A 26,529-nucleotide genomic window follows, 5' to 3' on the forward strand; every position below is an offset into this window, starting at 1 on the left:
CGACTCGGGATACTTATAAGATACTACCATGATTTTTTCAGATTTTTTGGTCCAAAAATAAATTAGGCCAAAAACCGGCCTTACCGACCCTCCCCCTTTTACGGTTAAAAAAGCGAGCATAACCTAAAGTTGCTAAAAAAATTTTGGCATCCACTAATTTGTTATTAAAAGTCACGATTTCCGGTAAAAAACGCCAACGAAAGCAAATACTGTACATAATTATTTCTCGATTTGAGGGATAAAACAATTTGGAATACAAAATAAAAATTTCCAATAGCTATTATTTTTTGCTTGATCTGTTTACTTGTTTGTGAGGTTATATAAATATAATATTGTTAAGATTCTTGAGAATATTAAAAAATATTTTTGAAAATTTCTGTTATGAAAAATAGAAAATTCAATACAAAAGTTCAAATTCAACCAAATAGTTTAATTTTCAAACAAAAAGATGAGTTTTCAACGAATAAATGTAATAGCTGATATTTTTAACCAAAAAGATTTAAATTTAAAATGAAAAACGGTTACATTTATTCAAAAAGACAAAACTAATTTTAAACAAAATAGTTGAATCCTCCACCAAAAAAGATTAATTTTTAACCAAAAAACAATAAATGTTTTCTTAAAGACGTATTTTCTGCGAAAAAGGTTCCTTTTTAACCCGAAAATATGAATTTTCCACAAAAAGTGAATTTCCAACCAAACAATATTGAATTTTGAACCGAAAACACAATAAAAAAAGAGCTTTTAACCAAGCAGTTCAACTTCGAACTAATTATCTGTACCTTCAACCAAAAAAGATAAATTTCCCCAAAAAAATTTAATAGCTGATATTTGAATCCAGAAAATTTTTTATTTCCAATTAACCAATTAATTAAATATTCAACCAAAAAGATGAATTTTCAACTAAGAAAATTAATTTCCTGCCGAAAAAGACAAGTTTTCAACGACACGTTTTTCATTTTCAACCAAATAAGAGATGATTTTTGAACTCAGATTATGAATCTTCCTTCAACCAAAGAAGTAAATTTGAACAAAGTTGTTTAACTTTTAACCAAGTAATTGAAGTTGCAACAAAAAAAGATTCTTGAGTCCATAGAAAAAAAATTGGGCAAATTATAATTCGAGTGAAAAAGTCATTTTTGATATACTAAAATAAAAATTGCGAGTGACTATTATTCTTAAATTTCTGTTTTTATTTGATTTAAGGTTATATCGATATAATTTTCAATGTTCATTTTGGCAATTTGAAAAATCTTTTATAATGTTTTAAAATCTTTTTAACTATTCTGTTGAAATTAATAGTTTAAAAGAAGGAATTATTCACTTTAAATATTTTCAGGAGTTTTAAGAAAAAATGTTATTATCTTCAAGTCTTTCATAATATTAACAAAATTTATCAATTTTCTTTCAAAATCTGTAAAAATCTACATCTTGTTTTAAAATTTTAGTACATTTTTTTATTACTTTTGAACAATTTTTAAAACCTCTGAATATCTTAAAATGATTCAAATTTTTCCTACAAATTCGAAAAAATGCTGCAAAATAAAAAAATGCTTTCAAATCCTTCAGATATCTTAAAATAAATGTTGTGAAATAAATTAAATTTAAAAATATCTTAAATTGAAAATTTTTGCTTTGGAATCTTCGATATTCTTTTCCAACATCTTAGGAAATCATTTAAAATGTTTTTTAATTTTTATGATAAACTGATTTGAAAAAAATTAATTTTCCCTGGTACCTTCTGAAAAAATGGCCTTGTCTGAAAGCCTGCAAAATTCTTAAAAATCTTTAAAAATCTAGACTTTGTTTAAAATATATTTTTTTAATATTCTAAACTTCAAATTATTTTTTAATTTGTTCAAAACTTCTAAAACTTTGAATTATCTTTTGCTACAAATCAAAGTTATTCTACAACTTTTTCTAAATCTTACAAAAATTAAAAAACTTGTCTTCAAATATTCCAGATTATTTTTCGATATTTGAAATCTTTAAAGCTTAAAACTAATCTTTAAAAAAAATTATTTTTTCTCTAGCGGTACCGACAATTTTTTTATCGTTACCTACAGTTTATACATTTCAGGTAGTAAAATGTTGAATACGAAATTATTGTCCAATATTAGAAAATAATTCAAATAAAATGTTGTTTTTTTTATCAATAATGTTAAGAAACGTTCAGAAATAATTTCCAAAATTAAATACAATTGCTTGTTGGGAACTTTCGATTTATAAAAATCAAAAACATTCAAAAGAAAAAATACTGAAAGTCGCACTCACGCTGTTGGCAACCAATCAGATAGCCAAAAACCATGAGCGCGAGATTTTCGAAAATTTCATTTCTCATATTTTTTTTTAGATAGGATTGATTTTTATTCTTATTTTTTGAGCGCCTTGTAAAAAAACAGAAAAATTTTCTAGTGTATTTTAGAGAATTACTTTGAAATAATTAATTACTTTAATAGGAAGATTATGATCTATTATGTCCGTATTAAGATAAAATTAAATTAATAAAAAGACAAGGATTATTCCTACAAGGATTCTTATTGTTTTACTTCTTAAAATTTAAGAAGTTTTATTATTGAAATAATTAATGTTGTTGAAGAATGTAGGTGTAAAATTTTAGTCCTTTCTTTTTTTCTCTCTCTTTCCAAAACCCATGCCCAATTTCGTCCTCCTTTTGAGACCTAGTTGTCCCAAATTGCAAAAATCAGTTCTGGACAACCTATATATTCATATCTACTATTACCCATAGATTTGCTACTTCAATGGAAATTAAGTGCACGATTATCTATGCGATAATGTATTCCCTGCCAATGCCAATGTCGCGAATGTAAATGCGACGTCTATTCATAGCTGATTGCCTGAGTCTCACGCATGGATGCTGTCGGAAGTGTCGAGTCGAGAGACTATTAATATGTCGCCGTGAAGGAACCAACCGGAAATTGAAATCGTGGATTTTGTCACGGTTCAAAGGAAACCTGAAGAATATCGAAAGAACAATGGCCAAAGATAAAAAAATCGATAAATTACTTACTTAATTTCCATTTAATGACTATATTAACTTGCCAAAACATTATTTGCTAGTGACAATCCGCTTTTAAAAAAAAAGACTCTTTGAACATTCTTTTTTTTTTAGATTGAATGGTTATTTATTAAATTATCATGTAAATATACCGTTTTTATTAATTTTTTTGCATTTTTAATAGTTAAAAATTTGACTGTGGACAATTAAACTGTTGGTAATTAAATTGTTTGAAAACACTACCTTCGAAAATACTACTAATGAAATGCGAATGCTAAAAATCCAAATATATAATGAAAATTCAATTTTCTTTCGTTTTTAACTGTCAAAAATCAAATTTCTAATTTTTTCATTTTTTCAGCAATTGAAAGTTCAATTATTGAAAATTGAAGCGAATTGAAAATGCAACTGTTCAGAATGTAACTGGTAAGATTCGGTTTTTAATTTCCAACTGTTGCAAATGTTATCTTCAATGTCCCACTGTTGAAAATTCAGTTTTCAATATTTTAAACTATTGAAAATTCAATTTCTAATTTTCTCTTCAATAGTTACAAATTTAACGTTTAAAAATTGAAAAAAATGTAATGCAACTGTTGAAAAGGCGGCTGTTAAAAAAAAACAATTGTTCAAAATTCAAACATTATAAATTCAAACTTTTACTGTTGAAAATTAAATTTCTAATTGTCTTCATTATTCGACAGTTGAAAAAAACATTTCTAATTTTCTTCATTTTCCAGAAGTTAAAAGTTTAACTGTTGAAAAATGAGGAAAATTAAGGAAATTTGAAAATGAAACTGTTAAAAACGTGACTGTTAAAAATTGAAGAAAATTAAAAATGCAACTATTAAAAATGCGTCTGTTAAAAACTCAATGGTTAAAAATTCAAACATTACAAATACAATTTCTAATTTTCTTCATTACTTAACAATTAAAAGTTCAACTATAGAAAATTGAGGTAAATTTTTAATGAAACTGTTGAAAATACGACTATTGAAAATTCCACTGTTAAAAATTACATTTTTATCTGTTGAAAATTTAGTCATCAATTTTCAACTGTTGGCAACTCAATTTTACATTTCTTTATTTTTCGAGAATTGAATTTTCAACTATTGAAAAATGAAGAAAATAAACAATTTAGCCGTTGATTTTTCAACTGTTAAAAATGTAAATGTCGAAAATTTAATTTCTACGTTTCTTCATTTTTCAACAGTGGAAAATTAAAGAAAATTAAACATGCAACAGCTCACAATGCGACTGTTGAAATTCCAAATATGAAAAATTCAATTTTTAAAGGATAAAATTTCAACGGTTAGAAACTCAATTCCTAATTTTTATTATTTTTCAAGTTAAAAGTTCAACGGTTGAAAATTGAGAAGAATTGAAAATGAAACTATTGAAAATGTGACGTTTGAAAATTCCACTCTTAAAAATTCAATTTTCATCTGATGAAAATTTAGCTGTTAAAAATTCAACAGTTTCAATTTTTAACTGTTAAAAATTTAGTTTTCAATTTTTAACTCTTGACAATTCAATTTCTAATTTTCTTCAATTTTTAATAATTGAAATTTCAACTTTTGAAAAATCAATAAAATAAACAATTCAGCCTTTGATTTTTCAACGGTTGAAAAGTAAATTTCTAAATTTTCTTGGTTTTTTAACTTGAACATGCAACTGCTGAAAACGCACCTGTTGAAATTTAAAATATTAAAGAAGAAATCGGTTAAGATGGTTCGGACATGTTGAGAGAATGCCAAATGAACGACTAACGAAACAAGTGTATCAAGGTAAAGTAAATGGCAACGTGCCCAGAGGTAGACCGCGGAAAGAATGGAACAGACATAAGAAGTCACAGAAACACGAGAGCATGCATGAAAAAATGCATGGACATAAAAGAAGCTAGAGAAGTATGCCACGACAGGAGAGTATGGCGGCAAATAGTTAATAAAAAGAGTGTCAGTAGAGTGAATGACGCCTGAAACAAAGACCTTGGCTACTAATGGACCCAAGTGGGGAACCTTACATAACGACTTCGTGAGGTTCTTCGCTTGGGATGATTGCTAGAGAGATTGATCAGCAACCTGGGTCGGAGCAGTGTTGCGGAACGAACGTGTTATTTACTTAAATAGCACGAGAATTCTGGATCAATCTGAAAAATCTCTATCCCTTCCACACACTACTCCTTTCCCCTGCCGAGTGAGTCACGCCTACCCCGAAAGGGAAATGGCTTAATGGTGTAAAAAAATTCAATTTTCAAGAGATGAATTTTCAACTGTTCGAAATTCAATTTCTAATTTTCTTCATTTTTCAACAGTTGACAGACCAACTGCTACAATTTTGGAACAATTCAAAGCTTAGATAAAATCATTTGGCTTCAAACATAAAAAATTACGATGTTGCACAACTTTAGGTCATGCTATTTTTTTCGCTGGCAATTTGTATTTTGGAACTAAAATACAGCGGTATGATTCTCACTGTATTCTAGACAGCAAACAAAATCGGAATTTCTCATGAAGTCATAACATATACTGTAAAATCAAAATCACCACTTAAAGAAAAGTCAAAAATCCACTGACCACAAAATATAACACGCTCGGCAGCGGATTGCGATAGAAAATTTTAATCATCAGTCTCAAAAATAAAATAAAACTTATTTCCGAAATATTGAGTTTCTGAATGCAAGTAAACAAAGTTAGCTAATTCAGAGTAAATTGTCCAAGAATGTTGAATTTAAAATAACACAGGTTATAAAAATCGGTGTTCGGTTGAAAGTAAAAATCGAATTTTCATTTTTCAGCAAAAATAAACATTTCTTCATATGGAGACGCTAAATAAGAATAACAAATTTTGGATACCAACATATTTTTCTGTTCCGAGAAAATCAAAACATAGCGTGACGTGATTGCACTGGCAGACTATTTTTCTTTGGAAGGCCTACAAAAATATATATGACTACGCAAATCCTAAGGTACAAAATGTACTTAAATTCATTTAAATTTGTATTTAAATTTCATTAGAAAATAAGAATTTGAAAAAAAATTTTAAGCAATAAGCTCATTTTCGTAAAAATGATGGTTATTCAGTTCTGTAGTGCCACACTTCAGAAATCAATTATCATATAAAGATACAAATTTGGGGAAGCAAAATTTGTGGAATATCCAAGCTTCACGTGAAACTGATCAAATGATAAGGAAGAATAGCGAAAGCGGGAAGTCTTTTTTTTAACTATTGGACAATCCATACCCTTATAATAATACTAGTAAATTAGCTTTGAAATTTTTATTCGTTGGAAGAAAAGTAGAAAAGATGAGTCAGTAGCTATATGTTATGAGTGTAGATGACTAAGAACATCTTGTTTCCATCCTCAATGTATCTCCATCAGCTTAAATCTAAATCTTCCAAATACTAAGTAGCTCTGCTGAAGTGTGGCCACGTTTGTCATGTCTGTAGGCGTACTTAACAACTCTAAAAATACATAATTGAAAGACTGTCACCGGGTAATTCTCCAAAAAGTAGACCCCGCTTTATATTTAGGAAAACAGTTCTTAACGAGTTTTCACAGACAGGGGTCGAAAATCAAAAAGGAAGATGGTTCGATGCACTTTCGACGGAAATAACCACGTCTAGAGACTGTAGTAAATTCTCATACTTTCCGGGACATAAATTTCCAATCTGTTCTGTTGGAAATATTACAAATCTTTATTATATGACAGTTACGTTTTCAAAAAAAAAAAGATATGAGTTTGCAACCAAAATTATAAATGTTTAAAAAAAAAGAATTCTTAACAAAGTGGTTAAACTTGCAACCAAGTTTAATTTTTCAACCAAGAAGACTAATTTTCTACAAAAAAAGAGACAAATTTTCAACAAAATAGAAGAATTTTCAATTATAAGAATGATTCATTAACCAACAAATGAATTTTTAACAAAACAGTTTAACTCTCAACCATGAAATAAAATTTTTAATAAAAAAATAAGAATTCTCAACAAAAAATGTATTAGTTTATATTTTCAACAAAAAGGTTTCAATTTCAAATAAAAAACATTTGATACTCGAACCAAAAAAAAATTTAATTTTTAATTAGAAACAATTGACTGTAAGCAAAAAGATGAATCTGAAATAAAAATATTTTTTACCAATAAAGACGAATTTTCAACAAAATACACGAAATTTCAACCAAATAGACGAATTTTTAAAAGAAATGATAAATCAGTAAACAAAAACATAAATTTGTATCAAAGCAATTCAACTTTAAATCAAGTAGTTGAATTTTTAAACCAAAAAAGTGCAATTTTTGCCGAGAAGATTAATTTTATCCCAAAAAAGATACATTTTCAAACAAATACCTGAATTTCTAATTAAATGATAAATCATTAACTGGAAAATTATTTTTTTTTTAGTATTTCAACATTCAAGCAAGTGGTAAAATATTTTTAAAAAATAAAATAAATTCTCGACAACATTCCAAATCAAGAAAAGTCAAATTTAACCAAAAGTATTGATTTTCATCCCAAAAAATGATTTTCTACAAGAGATTAACTTTCAAATTAAAAACAAGCATTTTTCAACCATAAAAAAAATGAATTTGCAACGAAAAAGTACATTTTCAACCATAAAGAAGAGTTTTCAAATAAAATTATCAATTTTTAACGAAAAAATTAATGTTTAATAAGTTATTTCAACTTTCAACCAAGTAACAAAATTTTCAATAAAAAAAAGATGATTCTCAACAAAAACTGTAATAGGGGAAAATTCAATCTAAAAGAGTTTATTTAAAATCAGAAACAGTTACATTTAACAAAAAAGATTAATTTTCAACTGAACCATATAGATTTCAACTAATAAAGGGAAATTTTCAAACAAACACATGAATTTTAAATTAAATAATAAATCTGCAAACAAAAAGTTATTTTCAATAAAGTATTTGAACAAAGTATTTCAACATTCAATCAATTAGTAAAATATTCAACAACAAAAAGGATAAATTCTCCACAAAATTTTAAATCAAGAAAAGTTGAATTTAACCAAAAATATGAATTTTCGCCCCAAAAAATTATTTTCTACCAATAAAGTAGAATTTTTAACATAGTAAATGAAATTCCAACAGTTGCACTTTGAACTAAAAAAACAAGCAATTTTCAACTACAAAAAAAGGAATTTTCAACGAGATAGTAAATTTTCAATTATAGAGAAGAGTTTTCAAATAAAATGATCAATTCTTAAACAAAAAAAAAAGGACATTTTTAATAAATTACGTCAACTTTAATTGAGCAATAAAGTTTTCAATATAAAATTTAATAATAGATAATTCAACCTAAAAGAATTTAATTTTAAATCAGAAACTGTTAAATTAAACCAAAATATGAATTTTTAACTAACATTTGTTTATCTCTGTCAATAAAAAGTAACTTTTAACTAAATACATGAAATTTAGACCAAATAACTGAATTTTAAAGTTAAAAAACAACCAATTTTCTGCTAAATATTGAATGGTTAAATTTGATTAAAAAAAAAGGATGAGTTTTCAATTAAAATGATGAATTTATAACAAAATTTTGTTAACAGATTAGCTTAACTTTCAACCAAGTAGGTGCATTTTTAAACAGAAAGTAAGCATTTTTAATCACGAAGATTAATTTTCTTCCAAGAAGACTAAAAGATTAATTTTGAAAACAAAATCTCAACAAAAATTATTTAAATTTTAAATCCAAAACAGTCGAATTCAACCAAAATGACATATTTTTACCAAAACAATTAAATCCTCAACAAAATAGTTGAATTTCAAATTAAACTTCAACTTGAATTTTTAAATAAGAAAGATACATTTTTAACCCAAAATGGAGTCGTTTTTTTTTATTGACAAATTAAATTAGACCAAAAAATGAATTTTAAACAAAATTGTTAAATTTTTAACGATAAACAAATTAATTTTCAACTAAATGATGAATCTTTAGCCTTCATTTTAAATAGGAAATAGTTAAATTCAACCAAAAATTCAATTTAGAGTAAAGCAGATTTATTTTTTAGCAATAAAGACGAATTGATCTAATTAGTGACGTTCACTGACCGGATCTGAAATTTTCGATTTTTTAAACTGTAACTTCAATTGATTAAATCAGCGATTTAAAATTAAATAATCAGTAATTTCTACTAGTTAGATCAGTAATTTCGAATGCTATAATTAGTAACTTTCAATAATTAAATCTGTCATTTTTATTGATTTAATCCGTAACTGTTAATGTGCTAATCAGTCATTTTTGGTTGATTTGAATCATTTATTGAAATGAAAATAAAAATAAATTTCATGTGACTATTTCATTCAGTCAACAATACTGGCTGATTCAAATGTTGAAACGATTGTTTTGTCAGTAGATATAACTCAATTTGCACTAAAATCATTCTTGATTAAATTAATTAGTCAAATTCTGACTACTTAAATTTAGAATGTACATTTCTAAATATTGCATGATATGCTTGATATTTTCAGGTGATTTTATAAATAGATTTCTAATGTAGAGAGCGAATGATATTTCGCATGATAGCGTCCGCTCACCATCAATGGGCCAAGGATGTAAGAAACACTTTATATCTTGCTTTCAACACGATTTTGATATTGATAATGGTGAATCGAGAATAAAAGCAGTAAATTTTAAAGTGAAGAGATTGTTGCGAAAAGAAGTAATACTCGGTGAGTCATCTGCCTGAGGTCATTTTTCTTCGGAGTCTAGAGTCTAGACTGAACAAAACCCCAAGTGGCGCCATGCAGGCGCCATTAGGACCCCAAATTTAGGAAATCATTGAAATACGTAAAAAAGGAAATTAATCTCTGGAAGACATTATTAATGATTAAAAAATTATTATTAGCAATTTTATTTATAAAAGCTCTAAATATACTGAGATAATAATAGTTCAAGTTCAAGGCTCTTTATCAGCGCCTGACAAACGCAATCAGGATTCAGGACCTCAAATTTAGGAAATGATTGACAAACTTTTTTAAAAAATGGAATTTTCTAAAAGAAATTATTTTTAATTAGAAATTTATTATTACCAATTTTGTTTATAAAAGCTCGAAATGTACTGAGATAATAATAGTTATAGTTCAAGGAGCTTAATAAGCGCCTCAAAGACGCCATCAAGAATCAGGAACCCATATTTAAGAAATCATTTAAATACTTGCGAAAAGATTTACATTTCGGAAAGACATTATTGGTAATTAAGAAATGTATTTTTAGTAATTTTTTTTGTTTATAACTGAGACAATAATATTTTAAGTTCAAGGGTCTTCATCAGCGTCTCACAGACGCCATCAGCACCCCAAAAGGAAGTCGTTAGAAAATATTAAAATTCCTGAAAGACATTATTTGTGATTAGAAATTTATTGTTTGGAATTTTGTTTATAAAAGCTCAAAATATCCTGAGATAATAATAGTTCAAGTTCGAGGATCTTTATCAGCACCTGAAAAATGTCATCAGGATTCAGGATCCCAAATTGAGAAAATCTTTGACAAACTTACAAAAAATTGATTTTTCTAAAAGAAATTATTTTTAATTAGAAATTTATTATTAGCAATTTTGTTTGTAAAAGCTCGAAATATACTGAGATAATAATAGTTTGAGTTCAAGGATCGTAATCAGTGCCTAACAGACGCATTAAGGGTCCCAGCAGGAAATCATTCAAATAATTTAGAAAAGATTACGATTTCTAAAAGACATGATTTATTAATAAATTTTCCTAAAGAAAAGAAAATTATTTATGCAGACATTATTTGTCATTAGAAATATATTATTAGAAATTTTGTTTATAAAAGCTCGAAATATACTGAGCTAATGATGGTTTGAGTTCAAGGATCGTAATCAGAATCTCACAATAATTGTGCAATCTGACATTTCATATTTTGTCTTTTATCAGACATAAATCCTGAGTCATTTGCCTTCAATTGCTAGTACTGTTACGTTATACATGATGAGGTTGTCTATAAACGTTCATGAAAGTAGAATCAGAAATTTCTATACGATATTTACTGCGATTGTTATGTATTTTAAGACAAAAAACTATGTTTATTCAGGATGGATGGAAATCATACTTTGCAGATTTTAGTTAGAAAATGTATATAATTTTCAAAAAACTAAAAAAAATTCTTCACACATTTCTGATTTATTGACTAAATCCCACGGCTCTGAATTTGCATTTATTCCAATTATCAAAGTTCTTTTAAATTGTATAATATTGAATTTTCAAGAAAAGAATTTTCAAGCTAAAAGGTAAAACATTAAAAAAAAACAGTTGAGTTTTAAACCAGAAAATATGAAATTTTAATTAAATAGTTAAATTTGCAACAACAACAAATTCATTTTTAACGAAACAATTAATTATTCAAGCCAACAAGATGAATCTTTAGACTTTAGAGGGCAGTTCAATATTCAACAAAAGAGTTCAATCTTCTATCCGAAAAGACGAATGTTTCGAAGACAGTTGCATTTTTAATCAAAAATTTAGTTTTTAACCTATGAAAGATGAATTTTATATTCAGAAAGAAGAATTTTCAAGAAAATCATTAATTTTTTAACAAAATAGTTAATTTGTCAACATATAAAGATAATTTTTCAACAAAACATTTAAATTCTTAACAAAATAGTTAAATTATTAACATACAAAGATAATTTTTCAACAAAATATTTACACTTTTAACAAAATATTTAAATTAGCAACATACAAAGATGAATTTTCAAAACAAAAAAGGATTAAAATTTAACCAGAAGCAGCTGCATTTTCAAATAAAAAGTTGAATTTTCAAGCCAAAAAAATTAATTTTTTAGATGGCAGTTGAATTCTCAACTAAGAAAGATGGTTGATCTACCAAAAAAGATTAACTTTCTTTTCAAAAAGAAGATTTTAAACTGACTAGCTTTAATTGAATAGTTTAATAATAAAATTATAAAGAATAAAATTTAACCAAAAATACATTTGTTAAATTTTCAGATAAAAAATAGAACTGTCAAGAAAAAACATTAATTTTTAAAGAAACAGTAAATCTTAAAAATGTGAATTCTAAATAAATAGTTCAATTTTAACCAGAGATGAAGTTTTAAATAAAATGATGAATTATAAAAAAACGAATAGTAAAATTTTTAATTAAAAAATTCATTTTCAACAAAACAATTAAATTTGTATTCAAAAAGATGAATTTTTAACTAATAAGATGTATTCTCTACAAACAAAAAATAATTTTCCCTACAAAAAAAATTCAACTAAAGTGATGAATTTGAAAAAAAAAATTGTCAACAAAAGTAAAAAGAATGTTCAAGAAAATAGTTTAATATTCTACCAAACAGATGAAGTTTCCAGCTAAATGATGAATCATTAAACAACTCGCTCGCAAGTTTGTGCGCGCCTAGGGCGCGCATCTGTTTAATCTCGCGCTTCGCGGTCGGACGTAATTACACCGCGCGCTTCACGCTCAGATATTTATCCTTTGCCTTTGGAAAGCTTAAATGAAACTTTATCAAAATAATCTCTTTCAGAATGCAGTATTTATGTGTGTTCATATTCTGAATTTTCTAGTTAATTAAGTATAGTTAAATATTAAGTTTTTCAAAGCTCTGTAGGATTTAAGGTATGCATTCTCATCGGGGCACTCGCGCTGGGCGCTCGATTTTTAACAGACATTTGTAAACATATTTTTTTCAATCTTTTTTTTAACTTTGGTCGTTTTTCTACAAATGTTGTATTTTTAATGTTATTTTTCACGAATAAAACAAAAATTACGGGCCCTATCAAGCAGATATCCTTAACGAATATGTCAATCTTTTTTAGGAACACAATTTTGGTTCATTCATCTTTTTTCGTATGTTGTATAGTTTGACCACAAAATGGAATTTTTGATTTTTAATTATTTTTCGTGCGATCAAAATTGGAATTTTCTATTTTTACAATAATCCACAAAGTTGTTACGATAGTCTTGCAGGGCTTTCAAAAAGCAATGTTTTTCTTCTCTTGACTTTTTTTCATATCGTGCATGGTTTGACTTAAAATTTTGATTTTCGATTAATTTATAAAATTTTGAAAATGCTATAACTCAGAGAATTTTTTATGGGAAAATGTCATTAGGATACATTGTTTGGCTTTCTGAGTTCTTTGAATAGCCTCACATAAAATTTTTTAATATAAAAAGTGGTCTCAAAAATTTCGAAAATGCGCTCACTTTTTGAATTTGTATCCAAAATGACTGGTAACCCAACTCGTCCTTTCTTTTAGGACACCATCGTAAAAACTTGATTTTCAGATTCAGGGGGTCTCGAAACGTGGAGATCCGTTGAAAATTTGTGGTATCAAATTTCGGACAATTCTGATACTTGCTCAATCATAAATGATGAGCATGTAAAAAAACAAGAATCTTTTGTCAAGAAGATGAAATTTTTACCAAAAAAGATGCATTTTTAAACAAAAATGAAATAATAAAATTTTCAATTAAAAAGGTGAATTTGAAACAAATAAAGAACGAATTTTCATTTAAAGAGGTACATTTTTAACTAAGAAGATTTATTTTGTACCAATAAAAATTAATTTTCAATCAAACAGTTGTAATTTGAACCAAAAAAAAACATGAAATTTATACTAATATACTTAAACTTTCAACAAAATAGTTACATTTGCGAATGAAAAGGATAATTTTTAAATGAGATAGTTGAATTTTCAGCAAAAGAATTAAATTTTTAACCGGACTAGATTAACATTAAAAGAAAAATGTAATAGTATATTTCTAAACCAAAAATATAACCTTCTAACCAAAAACAGTTGGATTTTTTTATTGGGATGTATTAATTCACTAATTTACTAATTCAATGAGTAGCATTGAGTTGGTAAGGAAAAATAATAATTTTTGTAACGCTTTCTGCTGGTTTTTGGGTTTTCTTTACGAAAGTTTAATGTTTTTCTCAATTTATATTCAAATTTTATATCGTTATATTATTGATAATTATGTATTCAAAATTTAAACCGTACAGACATATTCTAATTTCAAAACAAAACACAGCTGTGCTTTCTGAAGTGTAATTCCGTGTCCCGTTGACGTAAGGCAATTTTAATGAATTAGATCAGTATTAATTAAAATTTATAGCAGTATAGTATCCTAATAATTTAACAAAATTTAAAGAAGCTAGATATAAGTAAAGGGATTTCAATAAAAGCATGTAAGTAATATAAAAAAAAAACAAGAAAGCAATACAGCTTTTAAAAAATAAAAATGTTAATATAAATATAATTATATAAAATCGTTGATATAAATTAAAATTGTATTGCTCTTATTAGAATTTTAATAATTTGAAAAAAGTAAACAAAATTGTGTTCTCATTAAATCAAGGTAAAACTAATAAATAATTTTTCCAGAAAAAAATTAATTTTTAAGCTATTGATTCGAATGGTGTTATTAGTTTTATGCATCTCGGATTTTTAAATAATTTCAAAATTTAAATTTTTCTTACAGAAATGCGTAATGAAATTTCATAGAATTGTGGAGACAATAAAATGTATTTGAAAAAAATGACACTAACATGGTCTTGTGAAAACATCCATAAAGTATAAGTTTAAATTTATTTTGAATATATCCCTGAAATTTAATGGCGCCTCTCGTATTGCGCAGGAGTACGCAGATCTTTCGGCATTTATTATTTGCAAACAAGTGTCTTCTGACGATTTTGACTTTAGTTTATTTGCAAGTTAAATAATTTTGGTCACTGGATTCAGCGTGCGGATTGCACAACGACCTTTGCGATCCGGCTCAGGCTGCCAAGTAGGCAAGTGAGGAGATAACGCGTTGCTACGGACCGAGTTGATTACATGACGGTAGTTTCAAAATTATTTGTCCAATTAACTGGGCTCGTAGCCACGCGTTATCCCCTCTCTAGCCTACTAGGCTGGCCGAAGCCACGCGCTAAGGTCGTTGTGCAATCCGCACGCGCAATTATTATTTCGGATGTCTTTTTAGTTTTTTTAAATTGGGTACATTTTATTTCAATATTAAAAAAATAAGTGAATTGTTTAAAGAAAACGAGATGGAACTGGATTAATAGCATTAAAAAAAAGTTAGGTTAACCAAAATATATTTTCAGAAAATTTAAATATTTTCGAGGCTTATAGTGTACGGAAATTGACAAAAATACTACACAATTATCGCACACGACTTGATTCCAAGAAATATTGATGTGCCTTTTCTTGTGCACAAATATTAAAATATTTTTAAAAATTTGCAAAACCTACAACTTCGGGTTGTTAGTTGGTATAATGGTTATATGTAATTTGATGTATCGTTCGTACAATTTTCACATTTCTTGTATTTTTCCATGTATTTAATAATTTATTTTTTAATTTCAAAAAAAATTTCAAATCAATTCCTTTCGTAGATATAGTTAAATTCATTAAGTCGCTTATTCTGACACACTGAATTAGTCATTTTTTACTAATTAGCAATGAAATAACCGGCGCTAATTGAATTAGTAGAAAGCTTCTAGCAATTAATAGTTTTCTCCTAATTCAGATTTAGAGAGTAATTGTGTGACTTTGAAGTTGAAGCAAATTTTGAATTTTCTATTTGAAAGGAAATATATTTTCAATTTTTATTTATTTCAGCAAACAATTTTCATGTCAAGTCCTTTATGCACAGTTTCGCCTAATTGCAGATTAGAAACCGGATAATGTAGTTACGACACCTCATAGACGTAACTTCGAAAGAACAAATGCGTGAAGCAGACCGGAAAAAATAGCAATTGAGTAAACCGGTCGAGATTATCAAGTAATGATACCCAGGCGTTATTCCATTGCGTGAAATGAAATTTGATAGAATGTAAAATTTATGGAAAATATTGAAGGAATTGAACCGCTGGCGACCAAAAGGGGACACGGCCGGATTCAGCCTGAGAAGTATTGTCCTGAGTGTAAGACTGATACTTGTAGAGAATTTCGAGGCGCATCTTTTTTTCCTCTTGCAAAAATTTATAGGTTTTGTAGTTTTTGAGATAATTGGTAAAAAGTGGATATCTTGAAAACGAAAAATTCCAATCTTTTTTCACTTCAACTCGCGCTAATTTAGCCAATTTTCATCATTTCCCGAATTCCCCAATACAAAGTACGTGTTTAAGTCTTCTGAAACTATCTCAGAAAGAAAAACGAGAATATTGTAATAAACAAAAAACTTATTAATTTTTTTTTAGGCAATGCAAAAATCATGAATTTTAACCTTCAAGCGCCTCGTTTAGCGAACGAATTTTAAGCTACGGAAAGCTTTCAGTGAGAAAGTTGTTCATTAAGGTTCAAAGAAGTTTTCTGGAAAGTTTTAGATCAATTGGATTAATAGTTCAAAAATTATGAATGTTTTAAAATCCAAGCGGTATTCTTGACGCTGCCCAAAAACGTGCCTGGCCGGCTACGTACGCGCTGCAGCGAACGACGTGAAGGTCAAGTCAATCTTACCAAAACAAATGCATAACAGTAACTTTTTTTGTCATCTTCTATGAAATTCTACAAATAAAACATAGAATCAGCGAAGTGATTGTTTCTTATAATAGTTGAAAAAGCATTTTTTTTTGAGATTATTGAGATTTTTGAGATATTTTTGAGGATATTAATTAAAAAGAAAAATATATTAAAATGAAACAAGGTAGAAAAAGAACTAGAAATGAAGATTCGTGGATTTGAAATAAGAAAAAATGTTCCAGAAATCAGGTGCGATTGGAAACCGTTAATACGGCCGTGTCCCCTTTTGGTCGCCAGCGGTTCAATTATACTTTCAGCCTCTCTGAATATTTGCGTACAAAAAAACGGGGAAAATTCCAAACCTATGAGGCATAGATTGAACTTCGAATTTAAATTTAAATATGTAGATTGATTACAGAATAAATTGTGAGCGGTGGCAATAAGAAAATTCAAGCGATTAAAAGTAAGAATGATGGCAACATTTTTATTCTGGACGACCTGAATATCAACGTATTTAAATGTCAAAGAAATTTGAGGGTTGTCGTTTTCATCAAATAAATAAACTCCCGGTCATTTTCAGTTTTTTTCTCGGTTCGTAAATATTTTTCAAGGTCAATAAAATAAAACAATTCTAAAGGTTCACATTTTCCCACTTGAAGTATACAAAAATAAACTACAAATTAAAGCCCTCCCAGTGGAACTCTTGAATTTTGAACTTTAAAACTTTTTAAATTCAAAAATGTTGTATTTAAATGCTAAATAATTTACACGTATAAAATGGAGACTAATACTAAAATGCGAATAAATTAAATACTTTAAACGTCCATGAAAAGCTTCAACATTTTATTACAAAATCTTGAGAAATCTAGAAGCTCTTTTAAATTTTCCTAATTTTAAACTTATTTTGTAATTTTTTCAGAACGTCTAAATATGTTTTAAAATGAATTGAATTTTTCCTACAATTTTTATAAAATTCTGAAAGTTTAGAACAAAATGTGGTGTTTTGCAGATTTCAAACGAAAAATTAAGTAGCTTTTCAAATAATTGTGAAAGGCTTCAAAAGAATGAAAACCATTTTTTAATATTTTCAGAAAAATTGAAAATGATTTTTCATTTTGATAAATTATTTCAAGTTGATATTTAAAAAGATTTTAAAAGATGTTTATCGAATCTTTAGAAAATTCTGCAAATTTTAACAAATTTCCTAAAAATTTTTTAGATTCTTTTTTAACAATACTATGCAAATTTAAAAACCTATTAAAAAATTATCTTAAAATATTTTTTCTAAATGAAAAATCATTTTCAAATTTCTTGGGAATTTAAAAAAAATGTTTTTATTCTTTTGAAGTCTTTTACGATTTTACAATTACAATTTTACAATTTACAATTTCACTTTTGAATATTCGGTTTTAATTTCCTCGTCTTAAATGAACATTAAAATATTGGTAAATATTCAATAATTATTCATTTTCTTAATTTAAAAGTTTCAAATGGAATGGGTTAAAAATTGAATATGTTAGACTAAAAAAATATTTTTAAGTTGAAAATAGTTTATAAAGTTGAAATCAGACGTTTACATTTTTTGAATGACAAGACTTTCGATTCGAAACCGTTTAATTTTGTACGCTAAAATCTGAAAATTCCTAAATTTTGAATGGATTTAGAACTGTTTTCTCAGAGCAATTATTGTTCGCTTTTTAATACTTAAAAGTACAGATCCATAAAAAAATTATTTATTTATATTTACAGTTGATAAAAAATTTTCAGCTTCAGAAGCTTTTAATATTTAATTGTTTAAGTCTTTAAAATAGTATTTTAAAGTTCTTTAAATAAAAAATGTACGCTTAAAAATAAAAATGAAAAATTTTGTAAGTAAAAGATTTTAGAATTACGCATTATAAACTGAATGATAGTATAATTAAAAAAGATAACAATTCAACAAATTAGATTTTTTTAATTGTAAAATTCCCGGTCAAAAATAAATTCACTGCCATTACTTGGTTTTTCCCGGTCACAAAAAATTCCCGGTTATTTCCCGATTTTCCGGTTCAGCGACCACCCTGAATTTTCTAAATGAAGATTTTTTACTTAAGACTTTAATATTGTGGCTAAAAAGGAAACGATTTTTATATAACTTAATTTTTTTAATTTTTGGTCATGGCTGAACAGTTTTTGAGCGGAATAAGTTAATTTTAACTTTTTTTTTTTAATAAAAAATAGAATTTTTTCTTACAGTCCAAAATGGAAAAAAATCTTTCCATGGTTCAGTTAATCACTAATTTATCTCGAATTCTCTTTCTCATTTTTCTTTTAAATTAAAAATTTTATTTTTGATGAAGTTTTTTGTCCCCTATAAAATAATGAAAATGTTTCTGACATGCTACCTTTCACATATACAATTTATATATCACATTTGGTAAAGTTTTCTGGTTTTAAAATTAAAAAATCCAACTAACTCTAAACTTGAAAGCGTTTAAATTTTTTAAAAAATGTTCTTTGCAATTGAATGAAAAATATGATATAATGCAAAGTGACTGTCAGCTCATGAATAAGACTTTCTTGCTTATTATAATAGGAAGCAATACTTTGCTCGCTTGTTTTTTTTCAAGGCTTTAATTTTAATTTTTATTATATGTTAGGTTCTTTTTTTGACCCTGAAAGAGTCGGGTACATGAAAAGTTCGTAACACGTTGGGTGGTTCCAACCTGAGTAGTACCACTCCCATGCCTTCCTTGTTCATTCTTCAAAGCGGATGTCGAGTCGCAGCAACCCATTCATTTCAACGATATACACCATACCCATGAACCGCTTGCAATTGGCATGACAGACTTGAGCACATATGTACGCTACACATTTGGTACACCATTGTACCTAGAACTTCATATAAGGGTTATTACAGCACGGTTATTAAGGATTTTAAGCTTCCAAGACATTTCCACGTTTTCTGATTCAAGTTTTAATAAATTTCCGAGACAACTTTTTCCAGAATTCTATTCGAAATTCGAACTGAAATCAATTTCAAAGCATTGTACTGTTTGCAACACAATTTCAACAACAAAATGTTGTACTCTTTCGATGTCCCGGAAGTAAAAAATTGTAAACTATAAATTTAAAAAAAGAGACTTGCCTTGAATTGTGCTAGACTCGTGCTCATTTGTGCAGTAAAGGTTTTTTTTTGTTTGATAAAATCTAAAATTATGAGGACAATTTTTGAAGAACATTTTTTTTCTACAACCGCAAGTTATTACTAGCACAAAACGAAAGTTTGTGCTAGGCGTAAAATTCCAAAAAACCTAATTCATAATTCGTAAAATAAAAACCTGTGCTGAATTATGTTTTACAAAAGTAATCTTTTTGCTTCTCTACAAAAATTCTGAAGGACAAACAGTAGTCATATTGAATCCTATATGTCAAACTCAAAAAACTTAAAAGACCCGAAAATAACAAAATTTTGAAAGACAGCTTTTGCTCAATTTCTCCTGAAAAATCGGTCTTTTCCCCCCATAAAAAAAGTCTGTAAGACCAACACAGTTCTCATATTGAAACCAAAAAGGTAAAAGTGAAAAAACATACGAGCAGACCTGATTTTCCCAAATTGCGACAAACCAAAATTTGTGCCAAATTTTTCCCTTTGAAGAAAATTCTGTAAGATAAAAAGTTCCCAAATAAAAACAAAATCGCAAACTCAAACAATATACAAAACAAAAAAATAGTCAATTTTATTAAAACCAAAACTTGTTCTGAGTTGTTTTCTAGAAGTGCCACCTTTTCCGCTTTAATATTATTCAGCGGGACCAACAGTTCTAATATTAAAACTAAAAGGGTATAAGTAAAAAAAATACAGGACTGAAAATTAATTCGGTTTCGCTCGAACAAAATTCTTCAAAGCCAACATTTCTCGAATAGAAACTAAAATGTGAAGTTCAGAAAATGTACAAAACCAAAAGTAATCAATTTTCTAAGAACCAAAACTTGCGCTGAGCTGCTTTCCACAAGTGCCATATTTTACCCTTTAAGAAAATTTTCTGAAACCAACAGTTCTAATATTAAAACTGAAAAGGTCAAAGTAAAAAAACGTACAAGATCCAAAAATTATTCAACTTTGAAAAACCCAAGAATTTGTTCAACTTTTCTTGCAAAATTCTTTTTCCTTACATAAAATTCTATGTGACCAATAGTTCTAAAGCAAAAAACAAAAAGACTGCATTTGTTGAGCATCATTTAGAATAAGTTTGGATTTTACGAAAGAATAAAATTTTTTATTTATTTTTTAAAGTTAGGTTTTTGGAATTTTACTTTACTGCAAAAAATGGTTGATACTTCTTTTTTCAGCTATTACTAAAGTGAGTTAATTTAAAAATATTAACATGAAATTTTTCCCCCTTTATAGCGCGAACGAATTCTTCGCCTAATAAGCTCAAGTTAAAGACAAAATGTCAATTTTATCAAAACATAGCAAAAAATGTGAAACTGAGACGCTTTGGAAAATTGTAATAATTTTCGAAACAATTAACATTTTTTTTAAGCTTTTGGGCATATTCAAAAAGTTAGTCTGCAGTGTTTTGCTAAATTATTCAAATATTCTTGAAATTATACTCCCCGATTTTTCCCTATAGTCAAACTTGGTGAAAAAAGTCGACAATTTTCAAAAATGTGTGAATATTTTCACATTTAAAAAAAAATCATTATTAATATCGTTTTAATAAATTTTACTAATATAAGGACAAATAATTTCTTGATCCGGTATAACTTTTTAGGAATATAAATAACACATTAACATTTTTGGAAGCTTTCACAAAATAATGATTACGAGATATCCATGAATATATAAATTATCAGTAACGAATGCTAAAATAAATTAATAATAACAAAGACACATAATAAATAATTAAAAATTTTTTTTCCTAAAATCCATGAATTTGAATAGTGATTAAAAGATATATTATTTTAATTTTACTTCCATGCTTCAAATTCAATGCATATTTAACGTATTAATATTTTTAATACAAGATATTCTCCTGAAATTAGTGAAAATATTAAAAGAAAGTTTGACATATAAATAAGTATAATACCAGTATCATATTACGTTACTTTTATTAATGGAAAGCCATTGTTGTGTACTTTTATATTACAATTTTAAATACACATTAAGCAAGCTCGAACAAATTCTCTGACCTTCAAAACAATTCGCTGAAAACTGCAGGATTTTCCAGGTATATAGAAGATCCCTGATTTAAAAATTTAATTTTAAAAACTCAGTATAAATTAAAAAATTTAGATTTATGGGTCCTTAAATTATCTAATAACATCCTTTGCTTACCAACGCCATCATCAAATTCTATTTTCGAATAGAAAATAATCCAATGTATGAGTCAAACGTACCTGAAACATAAAATAAATATACACCTTAGTCTTTAGATACAATATAATATATAAATTTTGTCAATATTTAAAACAGAAATATAAACTTTTCAATACGATTCTAACTTTAAATCAAGTATATTCTATAATATTATTTATTAAAATTTCAGAGTGTCTACTTAAATTCGAAAGAAAATTCCCTGAAAATTTTAGATTCTTTCTAGGTGTCTCTAAATTCTAGGCATAATTTTTTTTTAATACGGAGTCATTTCAGTATTAAGTATCATATTACAAAGAAAAAGTTCGTTTTAAATAAACATAAATCGAGTACTATAAACTTACTTTCATTAAATTGAAAAAATATTATTTAATTTAATATTAAAAATAAATGTTGAAATGATGAAAATGACTTTTTTCGCTCTAAGACACATAAAAAAAATCAATCTTTTTACTTCCCTGAAAGACTATAAATAATGGCCATTTGTTTCTGGAATTTTAAGTCAATTTTTCATTAAGTAGTAAATAAATAATTTTACATTTGGTTCTAATCCAATTGATATTCTCATATTTTCAGAAATTCTTAAATTCAAGTATAAACATTTTTCAACATTTTGGCATGTCAAAAAAATAAATATATTGCACATATTTAACATATATAAAACCGGAATTGTTAAATGTTCCAAATGATCAAATTCTTGAAAAACTAAAAAAATCAGATATAATAGTACATTTGAAAATTAATATCCCACAAAAATTATTATTCCAAAAGAAAACAATTGATTGAATTTTTATTTATTTATGGGAATTTAAAAATTACGCAATTTACTATATTCCGAAATTTTAAATTTGAACAATTTACTATTTTTATCAATTTTAAAGTTGATGAATTAAAAATTTTTGAGAATTTGAAATTTTTGTCAAGAAACATTATAGGTATATTTATTTTCGTTTTTCGGGAAATTTCTGTTTCAGCATTTTTGTAACTTCGGGATTTTGCAAATCCGGCAAATTGAAATATTCTGGAAGTGAAGATGAACGAAATTATAACAATACAGAAATTCCAATTGTCCGAAATGATTAAATTCGCGAAATTGCATATTTACCTAAATTTTAAAACGAGAATTTTCAAAATCCTGAAATTTTAAAATCTCGAAATAAGTAAGTTGTCGAAATTAGTAAATTCCAAAAATTTCAAATTTATGAAAATTACAAATGCCCGAAACTTGAAATTCCACATATCTAAAAAATAAAATATTATTTAAACATATACAAAACAGTAATATTTCAAACTATATTTTCGCGAATTTGGGTATTTGATCATTTGAAATTTCTGAATTCTTCTAGTTTCATTAATATTCAGGATCGGAATATTTTAATTTCGTTTATAAATATTTTCATTATTTTTATTTATATTCTGTAATTCGAAATTTCGAAAAATTTAATTTTTCGGAATTGTCTACATGTTTCGCTAATTATATTTTTGGTAGTTTTCAACATTCGAATTGCTGATTACTCGTCAAATTGTTTTTCTAAAGAAAAGAGAAAAAATATGTCATGGCCCGAAAAAATATTTGACCAGTAATGAGCAAAAACTTAACAACAGAATTTAATTAATTAATTAGCCTGATAAAAAACATTTTGCTTTAAATTATTATATATATATATATATATAATTATTATTATTATAATTAAATATTATACGTAGAACTGTACTAGCTTTCGTGCTATTATGGGAAAAAGAATTAAATTTATTATTACAAAAATTTGCAGAAATTAAAAATAGCTGAAAAAACAGGAGTTTCAAAAATTTTCGACAATAATGTGTATTCAACAATATTTTTTGATTACATGTTATCATAATGCATATTATAAAGTGTTTGTCGCGAGCGATTATGTAACTTTTTACATTCATTTCCACTTCAACCTTCCCGGCATTCACGTTAATTTTTTTTTTAAGTTACATTATCACCCCCTGTTTCACAAAAAATTTTTTTCTTTTTTTTTTTTCAAAAATACCTGACCTCTTGAAACTGGAATCCTGTATTTGCTAATGCAAAATTATCGCGCGGAAAATTGTTTATGCATATCTGAGAAGAACAGCAAGGTAATTTCCGCCACATTGAAAACTCTTGCATCACTGGATTTAGTTTCAGTTTCGGTATGAAATAAATGAAAACACCTTGAAACGAATTTCTTGCGGAATTTACGAAGAAACTTTAGAGCTTCTTGTGACAGACTACTAATTAAAGAAAAAAGAATTGTCATAAATTATAAGTCGTAAAAGCCGGAATTTGCTCTAAATTTTAGAGACCAATTAATAATGAAATATAAATTTGAGCAAATTAAATAATTAGGGACGTACTTGAGTTTTAGAGCAGAATTTTGTTATGTTTTAAAGTGTAGTTTTGCCGATAATGAGGCTCCCAAAATCACTTTTAATGTGACCTAGAATTTACGATTATATCCTTAAAATCTAAGAATTAGTAGACCATAATTTTCTGGGTGCAGCTGGTCATAATTAGCTTGTTAAAAATGAGTATGCCTGGAGTTGAACTCGAATATGACAAATTTCCTTTTGCAATTAGTTTACTGACAATCGCGAAGTGAAAGGCGACATTCATAACTTTTACACGTTTCGCTTTCAAAGACAAGGATCAATTTTGTAATCAGTGGTAAATTAGGAATTATTATATTTTCTGAAAGATTTTCAATAGAATAATCTATACATCCATTATTCTTTTTTATTTTTAACTGATAACAGGGTATTCGATTGTTTCGGAAATCATAAAAATGACAGGCAAATAACTTGGTCATACAAAAGTCAAGGATTATTTTTAAAGGCCAAGGATTTTTTAATTACCAGTGAGTCACTTTTTTTAAAATGTAGTAGCTTTTTGTGTGAATAAGAATGTTCTGAAATACGTATTTAGAAGTATTTAATTTTTTTCCATTTTGGATCATTTTTACATAAATCATTATGGCTCTGGAAATTAATTTTTTTTTTTTTTTTTTTTTAGATTCATCCAGTTTCGACTCCCACTTCTTAAAGATTCACAACTTCCTAGGACCAATAAAAAATGCCTTAAGAAACGTTTCATTAAAAAAAAATACATCAATTATAAACAAAAAATGAAATAATTAAATTTTCAGTCAAAGGAATTAATATTTAACAACATAAAACTAACTTTTCTAAACAAAAAGATTAATTTTCTTCCTAAACAGACCAATTTTCAGTAAAATACATGAATTTTTAACCAGCTAATTCAATTTTTAACTAAAAAAATCAATTTTCATCCAAAAACGAAAAAGGTTAAGTTTGGTTAAAACAATTAATTTTCAACCGAAAAAGCGAATTCGCAACAAAAAATGTAATAGCTGACGTATCAACTAAAACAGATTTTTATATTTAACCAAAAACAGTTGAATATTGAAAAAAAGGTGAACTTAGAAAATAGTTTAATCCTCAACAAAACCAAAATAATTTTCAATCAAGAAGAATAAAGTTCTACTGAAAATGACGAATTTACAAAACAAAAAAAAATCATCCAGAAACGGAATAGGTAAATTTTCAGTTACAAAAACTAATTTTCTACACAAAAAAAAAACAATTTTCTACGAAAAATATAAACTTTGAGATTTCAACTAAGACATCAGCAAAGAAATATTTTTAATTCAAATAAAAAACAGGTGTATTAAAATAAAGAGACTAATTTCAAACAAAAAAGTTAAATTATGAACAACGAAGAAAGAATTTTCAGTTAAAAATAAAAAATAAATCCAATCAAATTGTTAAATTTTTAATTCAAAAATATGAATTTCTTACTCAGAGGACTAATTTTCTACAAAACAAGATAAATATTTAACAAAATAATTAAATTTTTAACCAAACAGATGAATTTGTAACTAAAATGTTAAATCTTCAACAACGACAAAAAAAGGATTTTTAACAGACAGTTTCTAACCATTGAAGACCAAGAACTTAAATTTGAAATAAAAAAATAAATTTTTAACAAAAAGAAAAGAAGAATTTTCTACCTAAAATGGATGAATTTTTAACAAAATGGTTACAATTTGTCTACTGGTCTAGATGAGAGTCGACAGCAGTCAATGGACTTTCAGCGAGTGTTCAAAGCAAAGATTCATCTAATTTCAGAGTAAATGGCCCCTCGGAATTTTGAACAAAATAATGAAATTGTATAACAAACAATAAAATTTGTTTACAAAAGATATTAATTTTGAGCAAAAAATATAATCATATACTTTTCAACCAAAAAGAATAAACTTTAAATCAAAAATAGTTGGACGCTCAACAAAATAGATGAATATTCAATTAAAATAGCTAAATCTTCAACTGGAAGTTAAATTTTCATTTTTAAAAACTAATTTTAAAAAAATCAACTCTAAAAATTAATTTTTTATCCTTTTAAAATGTTTCTACAGAGATTAATCTTGTTCCGACTCCCACTTCTGAATGATTTGAAACTTTCTAGGACAAACAAGAAATGTTTTAGACAAGTTTTATTTCAGGGTGGAGGAAAAATTCGAATTTTTTATTATTGGGCTACAATTCTCTATATACTTAGAAACTATTTTTTTTACCCTAAATAAGTGTTTCTTTAAATTACATAATTGAAGTATTGATCAAAAGCAAAAACTTGATGATTTTTCGATTTAAAAAAGTAG

The 26,529-nt window shown here is 26.6% G+C and overlaps 1 protein-coding gene across 4 annotated transcripts in view; it reads right to left on the reverse strand.

Moving 5' to 3' along the window:
- The window catches only part of LOC117168421, a 230,340-nt gene that overhangs the window by 167,918 nt on the left and 35,893 nt on the right, over positions 1–26,529 (reverse strand). The window contains exon 1 of one of the 4 annotated variants that reach the window (XM_033354057.1): positions 21,806–21,824. The exons of the other annotated variants lie outside the window; for them this stretch is intronic. The gene's annotated coding sequence lies outside the window, so the exon portion shown is untranslated. Of the gene's footprint in view, positions 1–21,805; positions 21,825–26,529 lie in introns of those variants that run through there. 4 annotated transcript variants of the gene reach the window in all.

The sequence above is a fragment of the Belonocnema kinseyi genome, chromosome 2, assembly GCF_010883055.1.
Source record: "Belonocnema kinseyi isolate 2016_QV_RU_SX_M_011 chromosome 2, B_treatae_v1, whole genome shotgun sequence".
In the NCBI taxonomy this organism is placed as follows: Eukaryota; Metazoa; Arthropoda; class Insecta; order Hymenoptera; family Cynipidae; genus Belonocnema; species Belonocnema kinseyi.